Genomic DNA, 14,665 nt, shown 5'->3' with positions numbered 1-14,665 from the left:
TAGAATTGTTTAATAATATAATATAAATCCATTATCTCTTCCTTCTTTACTACAATAACCTCACACATATATATCTTAAGCAAGAAAGTAATTCTTAAGACAATAAAACATATAAATCTCATCATATATTTTCTCATGCAATGCAATCTTTTATCCTTTTATTTTATTTTCTCTGCTCTTTTTCATTTCTTAAGGGACTTACTCCCTTCAACATTCTATGGGCCTTACTCCCACTCTTACGTCTGATAGGAGTCTTACTCCCCACGTTTACGCTTCTCACTTATTATCAACACTGGGGACTTACTCCTCTAGGCTGGGGACTTACACTCAACTTATTATTATTAGGTTAACAATATGCAATATCGTGTCATGTTCTTAAACCAGTGCATATCTTTTTCATAAATCATCATTTATGAACATTATAAATCTTAAAACATGTGAAATTCATCGAAAGCATATAATCATGTCGTTAATAAAATAGTCAGGCTCATTTGAAGCATAGATATCATGTCTCTTAAAAGTAGTATCAAGTCTCAATGAGTAATATACTTACAAACTTCGCAAATTGATAAGGTGAACTCCCAACTCCGTACACTTTCTACTTAATATTGTATCTATGCATTAACCTGTATTCTTTATTTGACATTTCCAAGCCATTATTCAAATCCTAAGATCTTTAAAATACCTTGAGAAATATTATTTCTATGCTTTGTCTTTATACTAAAGATTTGGGAGGCACAACGACATATTTGCAATGTCATAGTATCGATTGGGTATTATAATGGCATATCTAAAATATCATAATACCATTTGGGCATTACCACATATTTTCATATGGGCATTGCTTCGACATTAGTATAATATTTATCTAAAACTTATAACATTATTCTGGCATTACAACGACGCTGTTGTAGAATACCTAATGAAGTACAACGACGCTTTTTTAATATTTAAAGAACGATTAAATATAATAACTGATGTGGTCGTTTTGTGTACAAAAAATATCAATAATAAAATTACCACTCATAATAATACGAATTCTTATAGGATAGAGCTATATTGAGGGTGTCGAACCTCAAGGACTGCGTATGAATTGCTACCAAGTTTTTCAAGATTAAATATAACTTAATTAAAAGAAGTTTGATTTTATTTTAGGGATAATTACACTTAACCCCCCTGATTTATCCACGGTGTAGCGATTTACCCCCCAATGTACCAAAATTGGTACATGACCCCCCCGAACTTGCCAACGTGTGGCAAAATCAACCTTCCGTCCAATCGACCGTTCGTTTGGACGGAAAATCGGTCACGTGCAAGTCACGTGACCGTTTAAGACAGAAACCCTCCCTAAGTCACGTGACTTGCACGTGACCGACTTTCCGTCCAAACGAACGATCGATTGGACGGAAGGTTGATTTTGCCATACGTTGGCAAGTTTGGGGGGGTCATGTACCAATTTTGGTACATTGGGGGGTAAATCACCACACTGTGGATAAATCAGGGGCGGTTAAGTGTAATTATCCCTTTATTTTATTTATAACTAAGTTAAATGCATAAAATTAAAGACATAAAAATAAATATTGTAGTGATGAGAGAAAGAATAAGTGATTAATTTCACCACTCACTGCATAACAATAGTCAATCATAAGTTAACAAGGAAAATTCATACTATGCATGATATAGGGCTCGTCTCACTCGAGTAGTCAAGAAATTACCTCTAAAGAATAAGTATAATCCATCTTCGGTTGGCACGGATCGTCCACCTAACTACTAAGATATGGTATGACCCGTCTTCTCTAGGTATGGATTAACTACGCCTTTAATAGGATACACATAATCAATGAAATAGTATAACCCATCTTCGGTTGGTACGAACTGTCTACCTAAATTACACTAAACTAGGGTGTAATACAATTCGTTAACCCTAGGCATAGCCTATCTAACCCTCATAATCATATGTGTATTAAAACCGTTGTATAACAATCATTCACATAATCACAGAAAATATGAAGGATTGAGTTCAATCAATATAGAAAACTTTCTAAGACAAGATAATAAATTCATAATGATTGAATATAAACATTAAGATCAATTCTCACAGTTATACAACCATCATGCATATATAAAATCTCAAATTAAAATACAATTAAACCATTGTTACTTTCGAAAGGGCTACATCAACACCCTATTACGAATTTAGCCGCTCATTGTGGTGCTGTGATGGCCTTCTGTCATGTTCTTCTCATCTTCAACTTGTCAAGCTTCCAAGAATAATTTTCTGTCTAAAACTAAGCACACATTCTCTTGAAGCTTAGGGGTCTATTTATAGAGACTAAGAGAGGCCTACAAGCCCTAGGAATCCAATAAAAATCGGAACTTAATATCTTAGTAAAAGTAGGAGTTGAAAATTCAATCCAAGTAGGAAAATGATTCCAAATTCATCCAGATTTGCGGTATTTTATTGCGGGGCGATTTTGACATGGTAAATGTCCGAATTAGGAAAAAAAGTATTTCTAACATATTTGTTTCATTTTGTATTAGCTTTCCAACTCCACCAATTTCATTGCAATCTGAGACTTGAACAGAAAGTTATGATTAAAACACTAAGACGTGTGCAAAATCCAAATTTGAATCCAATCCTATTTTGACTCTTATTGGAGAAATTTTGATTTAATCCTTCCTTTGATTTAATTAAACTTAATCACATCATATAGGTCTTCTATTATGATTGGTTAAACTTAAGCATGTCTTCTAGGTCTTCTCAAAGTGTGTTTTAAGCCCAAAATCAATGGAATTAATTGCGTGTTTATTTAAAACCTTAAAACAATAAAACAACACAAAATCAAACAAATAACAATACTAAGGAATTAACATATGCAAGTTAAAGAGTTTAAATGTGCAACATTTAAAGCTTATCAATAACCTTCTTTGAAATATTCAACCATACTTTCCTAAAAAATTTAAGCATCATAACGACATAATTTAACTCTAAGAACTAGAATTTATGTAAACTAGAGATAAAAGCAATTTATGGACAATTTTGAAAAAATCACTTTTCGGGCTTCAAGAACACTATTCCTGAGCTGATTGGCCTTTCTCCGACATAAGAGCTCTCAAATCTCCTTGAATTTTTCTCTCTAAAGGTGAGAATGAAATGGTGTGAAGAAATGAATGAAGGTGAGTAAGAGACCCAGGTGAATTCTATGAAGATAGAAGAGCGGACTTCTGAGGAGACTGGAAGCCTATAAATAATAGGAATGGCAAACTGGAACCTCATCCTTCAAAGGTTTGGTGTATTTTTGTCCTATTTGTAACGACCCCGACCTTGCGTCAGGGAAAGTGGGAAAAACCCTAATACTCTACAGGCTAGCCAAGCCTAAAGGAGCTTATAAAATTCCACCTATGTTGTGACTCGCATACAACAACCAAGAGTCTTTCTTCTTATCTCCTTTGGAATTTAATTTTTCTTCATTTCCCACCCAGCAAACGAAGGTTGAATAGCCGTAGTGTGGTAACAGAAAAGCAACAGATTGAGTCATTAAGTAATTTCGACACATGGCAACAAAAGGTGGCACTGAAGCACGAGATGGCATGACAGCTTATGAGGAGTTGACAAATGGAATCACAAGGTGGCATAGCAGCTGATGAGGTATTATTGACACATGGAAGCACGAGGTGGCATAGCAGTTGATGAGTGTTGACACATGAAAGAAAGAGATGGCATGAAACCACAAGATGGCATGGAAGCACGACGTGTCAAGGAAACACGAGGTGGCACTATACATGAATGATACTTAACCAAACATAACTTTTGGCATTTGCTACGAGTTTCTGAATTGCGCATAGACCCAAATCCGAAAAGCTATATTTAGCGCAGCCATCATGGCTTGTTATTTTCAAGTCCAAAATCCAACATTTTATTGACATTTCTAAATTATTTGGGGTAATTACGTTTTTCCTTTATTAACTACCGGTAGGAGTGAGCAATACCCGCATATACCCGCCCCGTCCCGCCCCATCTAACAGCAAAACCGTAGGAATGGTGCGGGCCACGTGCCTTTATTTGGGCCCTCTGCACGATGCTATGCGGGCTGCGAGGGGGCATTTTGAAAATGCTCAAGTCCCCGCCCCACCCCGCATAATTAAAAAAAAAATTAAAAAAAAAAGGAAAAAAAACTGAAAACTCTCTGGCTCTTTGCATGCTAACCTAACCCTAGCAAACTTAACATGGTGCCACACAGTTATTTTGTTTAAGTCCTCTACTCCTCTCCACTCTCCAGTCTCCACATAGTGCCACACCCGCAGGGCCGCACCAATTGGTCCATAGTCCATACGTCCTGCAACCCCCCTAATCCCCTAGAAGCGCTGTCATGCCGAGTTGTTGATCCTCATCTTCTTCAACACCAAAAACTAGCCTTTGCCGACAGTCGATCTTCATCTTCTTCGGAGATATTTTCTGTAAATTTGTATTTGGTTTTGTGGGTGTTCTTGTTTACTCCTTAGAAGTTAGAAGTTGGTTCTAAATCTCAGATGCATGATCTTAGTTTTTTTATTGATTTGAATCGTATTCATTTGCTTATTGATATCTATGGAGAAATGTGTAAGGTATTGAAAGGACAATGTGTTTGTGTGTGAGTTTGATTGATTCCCTTGATAAGAGATTTGCTAGACAATAGTTTTGCTTGTGTTCACATTTACTGTGTTCATGTTTACTATCCAAGAAAAATAGTTTTGCTTGTCATATTTGGGCAGCTACACATTGTTTGATTCCCTTGATTTTTTCATGACATACTTATAATTATACTCATGAAGCTCTTTGGCCATGGCTATAAGATACCAGCTTAACCAATATAAATTGTCACAATATTTCCAATAAGGTAAAGGTGATGTGATTGGTTTGAGACCCACATCAGATTTCATCTCATTACATATATATATGACTTCCATAAAAGATTAGCATGGCCAAGATTTATTAATCTAGTTTGTATAGATTTTTCCTCTTCTAGACTTAAAGAACTCCCCCAAGTGCACTCACTGCCTAGTAAATTTTACTTGAATTTCAATGGCTGGCAATAATATGTCGAGAAGTTGTAAGAAGAAATTCAACTCAAGTATTGCTTTGGTATTTGGTACTTTGGTTAGTTGCTTTGGTGTTGTTTAGCAAGTAATAGTTGTGTAGCTCCTGTTTGCTATTTTGGGAGATTTGGTATGGATTTTTGCCTATGTTGATTATGGTTTTTTTCCCACTTAAATTATAGACTCAAGTCATGGATGATTCAACTAGTGGTACTATTGGTTCTAATTCTGCTTCATCTAGGCCTAGTCTTTTGGATACTAATATTGGTTCTAGTTCTTCAACTATTGGCCCTCAAAATCCTAGTTTAGCTCTCCCACTAAAACCTAAAAAAATTGAGCAAACATCAACGATTTGGGAACATTTTACCAAGTTAGAGGCGAGTGACCCCAATGATCATAAATCACAGTGCAATTATTGTAAGAGAGAGTTTAATTGTCACCCTAGAAGCCATGGTAATTCATCTATGCTATAACATATTGGGAAAAGCTGTAAAAAATATCCTGGTAGGTTTGATAAGACACAATCGAAGTTGAGCTTTGAGGCTAAGAGGGAAGGACAAGTGGCAGTAGGTGAAGGATCTAGTGGTAACCTTGTGCTTGCTAAATTTAATGCTTTAAAAATAAGGGCGGCAATTTTTAAGATGATCATAGTGGATGAGTTGCCATTTAGGTTTGTGAAAGGTGAAGGGTTTCAGGACTTCATGAAAACAGTTGAACCTAAGTTTTCAATTCCTTCCCGTTTTACTGTGATGAGGGATTGTTTCAAGCTATTTATGTCTGAGAATGAAAAGTTGAGGGGAATGTTCTTGACATCCGGTGTTCAGGTTTGTCTTACCATTGATTGTTGAATTTCAATACAGAACCTTAATTACACTCGTATCACTGCTCATTTTATTGATAGTGAATGGAACTTACACAAAAGAATTTTAAACTTTTGTTTAATTCCTAATCACAAAGGTGAGACCATTGGAGGAAAGATTGAGTCGTGTATGCATGAGTGGGGCATTGGTAGCACTTTCACTATCACAGTTGGTAATGCTTCTTCCAATGATACTGCTTTGGAGTACTTAAGAATGAGAAATGCACATAAGGCTGGCGCCATATTAGAGAATCAGTTTATGCATGTGAGGTGTTGTGCATACATCTTAAATCTTATTGTGTTTGAGGGGTTGAAAGAGGTTGATGAATCCATTATGAAGGTTAGAAGTGCGGTTAAATATGTGAAGTCTTCTTGTTGTGCAAATTATAATACTCGCAAGTGCACGAATCGTTTGCAATATAGCGTTTTGCAAGTGCGAGGTCGATCCCACAGGGAATTGTGTTGCAAAAATTAATCTCTATTCAAACTAATCATATTTTAACATAGTTCCAAATTTAGGGATTTTTAACAAAAGAAAACATAGACAAAATTAATGAAAATAAAGGGGTCTAGGGTTTTTGAATCCACACTCACCAAATCATAGCAACTATTCTCATGCTCATCACACATATTTCGAATTCTCTCATACAGATCTTAGGTATGCTCTACTTTGCTTCAAAAGTTGTTTAAATCATTCGATGAATCCATACTTGCACAAATCACAAAAGATATCTAGTTTTGACTAAATCATCAAATGTATCCATGGAATGAAACACAACGAATATCTAACATTTTGATAAATGAAAACCCAAGCCATCAATTTTAATGAAACTATATCAAATCATCACTTGTATCCGGAAATCACAAGAGATATCCAACAATAATCTCAATAATTGAAGTAGAACAATGAGAAATCAAAATCCATAAACTCAAATAGCATAAACAAGCATGGAAATTCAGTTTCTCTTCAATGGTGAGGTTTCATCCTCACCCCTAGACGAAATTTCAGCTACACATAACTAAAGAAAGCATAAATAAACAACAAGAATGCATTAAAAATCAAAGAAACTTACAAAGAATTGAAGTTCTAGGTCAAAATCAACCCAAAAACCCTAAACTACAGTGAGAACGGCACCTAGGGTGTTCCCAAGCGGCCTCCTCTTTCGGCCTCCTCTTCTAAAAATGAGAAAAGAATGGTATTTATAGAGTTAGCTAGGGTTTTTGAAATTCCAGCTCCGCATAAATTTGATCGATCTATTTTATAATCGATCGATCGACTTCGGGCAATTTTCGATCGATCGACTTGAGATTCGATCGATCGACTTCCCACCAATTCTGAATTTCCAGCTTTTTTATGTATTTTCACTTGAAAATTACCGTTTTTCTCTTAATGTCCTGCAAAAACGCAAAATCTAACCAAAACATCAGAAAATAACAAAGCTAAAGGTATAACTAATGTAAATTAAGGGGGTCCAAATATACACTTTTTGGCACTCATCAAATACCCCCAAACTTACATTTTGCTAGTCCCTTAGCAAAACAAAATGAAAAACAAAATCAAAGCATGAAACATAAGTCCTCTTTCGTGGGAGACACGATTGCATTTAGCGTATGCAACAAGCCTTTTAAACCCCTAGGACTCCCTAGTGGACGAGTGAAGTCTCGTGGGGGTTTGTCAGAAATGATACCCACAAACATTGAAACACTATGTTGTCAATAAGAAAGAATTTTTACGCAAATCATGGTTCATACGTCATTGGCATGCTTAAAAAGACAAACCCCATCAACATCAACAGGAGATCCAACATCAAATCACTCATAAGTGGACAATTAAGCATCACATTTTCTCAAAAGTGTAGAGTGAAATTAACATGCAATCATGAGGTTTCATTTTAATCTCAAGATAAGTACCTCAAAAATCATTGGACTCCCTATCAAATGAAACAACCAAGGCAAGATTTGCAAATTATTTTATTTATATATATTTTTTTTGTTTTTTGTTTTTTGTTTTTTTTTTTTTTTTTGTGTAGGCTGTGCAATGCTCGGCTCCCTTAAGCTTTCTAATTGACCCATGTAACGAGTGTTAGGCCTGTGACTCCCAAACTTGATGGTCTTAGGGCACTAGATGTACAAACATCCCTAAGGGCTTAATTACTCAAGTAAAAAAGGCTATGAAGCCAAACTAGTCATACAATTAACCAAATTGAAATTATCACATTTTGACTCGAACACTCAATGCTTAGTGAGGCAAGAGGCCCGGTTACTCAGTTAAAAACTCAAAATGATCTTATTTTATTTTTTATTTTTTTTCTTTTTATATATATATATATATATATATATATATATATATATATATATATATATATATATATATATATATATATATATATATATATATCTTGCAAGCCAAGGTTATTTATCAATAGGTTATCCAACAACTCTCAAAATACACAATTAAGCACAAATTCATACCCCATAGATTACATGCTAATGTGCTCGTGATAATTCAACTCAAAATAAGTGAAGTTTCTCTGGCCCAAAAATAAGTCGAAAGACTCATATTCTTAATGACATGATGTGTTTAAAACTTTAAGCAAGCCAATGAAATGTAAACTACAGCTATGGCTTAACTCAAACTTGACAACAATTTTTATTTTATTTTTTTATTTTTATTTTTTTTAGAACAAAAAGACAACTAAAAATAACTAAACAAACAGAAAAAATAAATAAACAAACAAACAGACAAGTGTTTTTCCATATCCCCAAACTTGAATTACACATTGTCCTCAATGTGTAATGTAGAAATACATTACTAGAAGTAAGGAAAAATCAAGGTGTGAAAAAGGTCAAGGCGCCCCCCAAACTTAAACACCAAAAAACATGTCAACAAAAATTAACAGCAATATTTTCTCATAGAAACAAACATCAAAAGGTTAATTGCTGTCAGAAACAAAAATAAAATAACAAGAAATGAAATGAAAAATGAAAGAAATTAAATGTGCGGAAAGTAAAAGGGAAAAAGAAAATTTACAGCGCCTTCCCCGATCACATGGATGTCCAACCAATCCCTTCCACCATTTCTTCTTTAGAATTTGATATCCCTTTGGTGGAATGTTTCGTCATCTCATGTAGCTCACTTGCTTGCTTCGAAGGATCTTCTTAGGACGATGGTTTCTAGATTTGCGCGGTTGTGTGCATAGATCCTTGACAGTTTTGGCATAAGATGGCTCTTTGAGACATTTAGGAATTGAAGCTTGGGGCTCATGAAATGTCTCAAGAGGGATGGTGATGAAGGAATGAGCTTCAGTACTCATTTTCTTGTCATTGGATGACTTTGGATTTGACGGGGGCGCTGTGTGCTCCAGGTGCTCATCTTTTTCTTCCTCTACATTGCTATTCACAATTTCCTCACTCTCAAATTTGGTGATGGCAGGGACATGCTCATGATAAGAATTGCTGAAATCATCCTCATCAATCATGTAGTGCCCTGTAGCCATCAGCAAACTTTGAAACTTTTCTTCCTCTATTCTTGTGACTTCAGCAACCAAATATTCAAACTATCCTTCTATCTTGACAATCGCCTGAGTGTTTTCCATAACAGCATTCTTCACGTCACTAATAGCCTGGCCTGTGAGCTCCATGAAGACCTTGAGAGTGTCTTCCAAAGTGGACTGTGAAGAAAAGGTTGGATAATTGTAGGATGAAGGGTGGGAAGATTGGTTATCGAACTGCGGATAATCTGGATGGTGCAGTTCTTGAAATTGGGGAGCACAATTTCCCATGGCTTGAGCTTGCCACGAGAAATCAGGATGGTCGCTCCAGTCCGGGTTGTAAAAATTGGAATTTGAATCAAATCCAGGGCTGGAGAAATTGGTGTTCATTTGCTTATAAGTAAGATTGCAGAATTGTCCCCAAGATGGACAATTACTAGCACTATGATAAGGATCAGAGCAATATGAAACATTGTTCATGTGGGTAGAAATTGTGAGGGTAGTTGGTTGGAGCGGGTGTCCTACTACTAGGCGAAGCATGTTGTGCAGAAAAGTCAGTATAATTATCAAAATAAGAATCCATACTTCACTTGCACCCTCTAGCATGCAAATATCCCACAAAAGAACTAAACAAAGTTTTTTTTTTTTGAAAATTAAAATAAGCTAACAAAGAAAAACAAACAATAAAATAAGGAAAAACAGAAACAAAATATTAACAAATTAAACTAAAAACAATTTTTTTTTTTTTTTTTTTTTTTACTGCTTCCAGTTTCCTGCTGACTTCGGACTTTCGCTCGATCTAAATTAAGTTCGATCGATCGATCGATTTTAGATCGATCGAATTTTGGCTCGATCGATCGATTTTACAAGGCACTCAGAAGGTGCAGCAGCTGCAGAAACAGAATCCGGAAAAATAAACAATTTTCTATTTTTTTTTTAGAACATAAAACAGAAATAAAACATCAAATTTACAAAACAAAAATCTAACTAAATTAGTAGAAAAATAAAATCAATTCGAACAAAAATCAATTTCCACAAACTAAACAATTCCCCGGCAATAGCGCCAAAAACTTGTTGTGGAAATTATAATACTCGCAAGTGCACGAATCGTTTGCAATATAGCGTTTTGCAAGTGCGAAGTCGATCCCACAGGGAATTGTGTTGCAAAAATTAATCTCTAGTCAAACTAATCCTATTTTAACCTAGTTCCAAATTTAGGGATTTTTAACAAAAGAAAACATAGACAAAATTAATGAAAATAAAAGGGGTCTAGGGTTTTGGAATCCACACTCACCAAATCATAGCAACCTATTCTCATGCTCCTCACACATATTTTGAATTCTCTCATACAAATCTTAGGTATGCTCTACTTTGCTTCAAAAGTTGTTTAAATCATTCGATGAATCCATACTTGCACAAATCACAAAAAGATATCTAGTTTTGACTAAATCATCAAATGTATCCATGGAATGAAACACAACGAATATCCAACATTTTGATAAATGAAAACCCAAGCCATCAATTTTAATGAAACTATATCAAATCATCACTTATATCCGGAAATCACAAGAGATATCCAACAATAATCTCAATAATTGAAGTAGAACAATGAGAAATCAAAACCCATAAACTCAAATAGCATAAACAAGCATGGAAACTCAGTTTCTCTTCAATGGTGAGGTTTCATCCTCACCCCTAGACGAAATTTCAGCTACACATAACTAAAGAAAGCATAAATAAACAACAAGAATGTATTAAAAATCAAAGAAACTTACAAAGAATTGAAGTTCTAGGTCAAAATCAACCCAAAAACCCTAAACTACAGTGAGAACGGCACCTAGGGCGCTCCCAAGCGGCCTCCTCTTCTAAAAATGAGAAAAGAATGGTATTTATAGAGTTAGCTAGGGTTTCTGAAATTCCAGCTCCGCATAAATTCGATCGATCTATTTTATAATCGATCGATCGACTTCGGGCAATTTTCGATCGATCGACTTCCCAGCAGTTTTGAATTTCCAGCTTTTTTATGTATTTTCACTTGAAAATTACCATTTTTCTCTTAATGTCCTGCAAAAACGCAAAAACGCAAAAACTAACCAAAACATCAGAAAATAACAAAGCTAAAAGTTTAACTAATGTAAATGAAGGGGTCTAAATATACACTTTTTGGCACTCATCACTTCTCCTGCAAGATTTGAGAGTTTTAAGACTTGTCTGGAAACAGAAAAAATTAATTTCAAAGGGTTGTTGTGTTTGGATGTTCCAATTAGATTTGAACTCTATATTTAAGATGTTGGAAGGTGTAGAAAAATATCAAAGTGCTTTTAAACTTATGGAAGAGTTGGATGGATATTATGTTTCTACGTCGTGGGATGGTAAAAAAGGTTTGGGACCTCCTAATTATGAAGATTGGGCTCATATTAAGATTTTTTTTCAAGTTTCTCAGACTTTTTTATGAAGCCACAATGCGATAGTGATGATTATATATTGATTCTATAGTGGGGAAAATGATGCCGAAGTATAATAAGTATTGGAGGGATCTTGATAAGATTAATGTGTTGTTGTTGCTATAAAACTTGATCCACGAACCAAGTTGGGGTCATTGGAATATTGGTTCAATGATGTTCTTAATGTTAAGCAATGCAATGATATGATGATAAAATTGAAGAAATATCTTCAGAAATTATATGATCACTTCGACATTGGAAAGAGTTCATCTCAAGATGAACATAGTGGTGCATTTTCTCAAGGTTCCTCAACGGCAGAAGAAACTGAGAAACGTCCATATCACTTGATGAATAGGTACTTAAAGTACCTAACTTCTAAAAGTGATGTTCAACACAAATCAGAGTTAGATAGGTATTTGATGGAGGAGGTTGAAAAACCGAATGTGGACTTCGATATTTTAAATTGGTGGAAGGTGAACTCAACCAAATTTTCAGTACTTGCCCAAATAACACGTATTGTGTTGGCTATTTCCATTACTACAGTTGCTTCAGAGTCGACATTTAGCACTGGAGGGTGTGTGTTGGATCCTTTTCGAAGTTCATTGGCCCCAACAATGGTTGAAGCATTAGTGTGCGCACAAAACTGGTTAAGATCAAAGCCCATCAATGGTTATTACACAGAGATGGTTGATGATCCTGAAAGTTATAGGCTCATATCAGATAAGCTTTTAGCTTTCTATTATTCACTTTTTAATTTATTTTGCTATTTAAATATTCTAATTATCGGTTTCAATTGAGAATGTAATTATTATTATTATTTTTTTTTTTTTCAATCTTTGTAGAAATAACTTTGAAGAACATTAATATTTTGCTTGAGGAGGATTAGTGAAGTGAAGACTAAAGATTGATGTTGCAACTGACAAGGCTAGATGGATGACATGGGTCATTGACTCATTGGGTTGTTGGATTTTTTCATTGGGTAGTGAAATTTGTTGCTAGGATTTGTGGCTAATCTTATTTTCAATTTATTTTACAATTTTGGTTGAAACTTGGGTGCTTGATGCTTGTGGTGACCGATTGGGAGGTGGTTCTTATGGGTGTTGTTGAGAGGAGCTGTGGTGTGAGATTTGTAGCTTGATTTCTTGTGTTTTCTGGGAACAACCAGTGCATTGTGGACTAAGTATTGTTGTTTGTTATGTGTCCATAGTTTGGATATTGTGGACTGAGTATTTTAGATTGCTACAAAATCTATAATGTGTATTTTGTGTTATTTAATCTGTGACTTAGATGAAAGCGGGGATTGACAGAATGTTGGAAAATTTATGCAAAATTTATGCAGAAAATATGTAGAATTTCTGCAAAATTTCTGCATAATCTATAACCGTGGATCCTCGTCCCGTGCATCCCCGGCCCGCACGAATGCAGGGGGATTTTAGCGGGGTGTGGGGCCAAAAAAGGGGCATCCCCGCCTCCACCCCCCCCCCCCCCCCCCCAGCCCCACCCTATGCTCAGCCCTAACTACCGGCCATTGTCAATATGCTACCACGAACTGACACCTCAGTCAAAAGAGAGCATTGAACTACCATTTACATACCAATACCCCCCTTTCGTCAGTCAAATTCGTAAAAAGATTCAAATACCCTAACTCAAGTTTTAAATTTACATATAATACCTTAAAATTAAACAATTAAAAAAAATTAGAAAAAAAAAAAGAAAAAGGAAAAGGAAAAGAGAGAAGTCGCCGCTGGTGGAAGCCACCACCTTAGGGGAGGGGGGGGGGGTGGCTTGCAGAGGTGGCGTCGGCCACCACTGAGGTGGCTTGCCGCCACCTCGAATCTGGGGGTGGCTGCAAGCCACCCCAGATCCAAGCCGAGGGTGGCTCGCAGCCACCTCCGAACCTAAGGGTGGCCACGAGCCACCCTTAGAGGTGGCTCGCGGCCACCCCAGATGCACCCCAAGGGTGGCGTGGGGGTGGCTGCCACCAGTAGGCACCCCCTCTATTTTTCCTTCTTTTTTTTTTTTTTTTTTTTATTATTATTTATTTTTACAAAATATATATATATATATATATTATTAAATTACTGTTTGAGAGTATTTTTGTGTTTAAACAAAATTTCACGTCTAAAAATCGAATATTTTGTTCGATTTAATGAGATTCCCTAATGGAATGGGGGTTTTGGTATGTAAATGGTAGTTCAATGCTCTCTTTTGATTGAAGTGTCAGTTCGTGGTGGTATATTGACAATGACCGGTAGTTGATGGGGAAAAAATGTAATTACCCCAAATTATTTTAAGAGATCCTATTTCTCGGGTGTTTCAAGGTGAAAATGCAAATTAATATAATCATGTCTTAGGGTTAAAGTTGTAGGAATAAAAATTTTATTTTTCATTTGCAATACTTGCTTAGTTATACTGCTCTGTATTGTTTTTTTAGATGAAGTATGTATTATATCACAAAGAAACTGCACAAAAGCTCAAGGGCATACTCTAGGGAAAGATACAAAAACACCCAAGTTAGGAGGGAAAGGAGCTCCCACCAACTTAGATAGACTAATCAAGATGCAGAAAGAACATCTTCGAGATACCCCATGAATGTTAGGAGTCATTGATTTTCCTGAGATGGGTATATGTACATCGTTAAATGTACCAACTTTAAATCCTAACTATAAAATGAATATTATCCACTTCAAATGAGGCTTCATAAACATCCATAGTCATGTCCAAAAGGATTTTACTTATTATGATTATGCAAAATGAGTGCGAACTTCCATACATATGGTATTAAAGTGTTTTTC

This window comes from Alnus glutinosa, chromosome 12 (assembly GCF_958979055.1).
Source record: "Alnus glutinosa chromosome 12, dhAlnGlut1.1, whole genome shotgun sequence".
Lineage (NCBI taxonomy): Eukaryota > Viridiplantae > Streptophyta > Magnoliopsida > Fagales > Betulaceae > Alnus > Alnus glutinosa.
Note: the sequence above shows the minus strand (reverse complement) of the source record.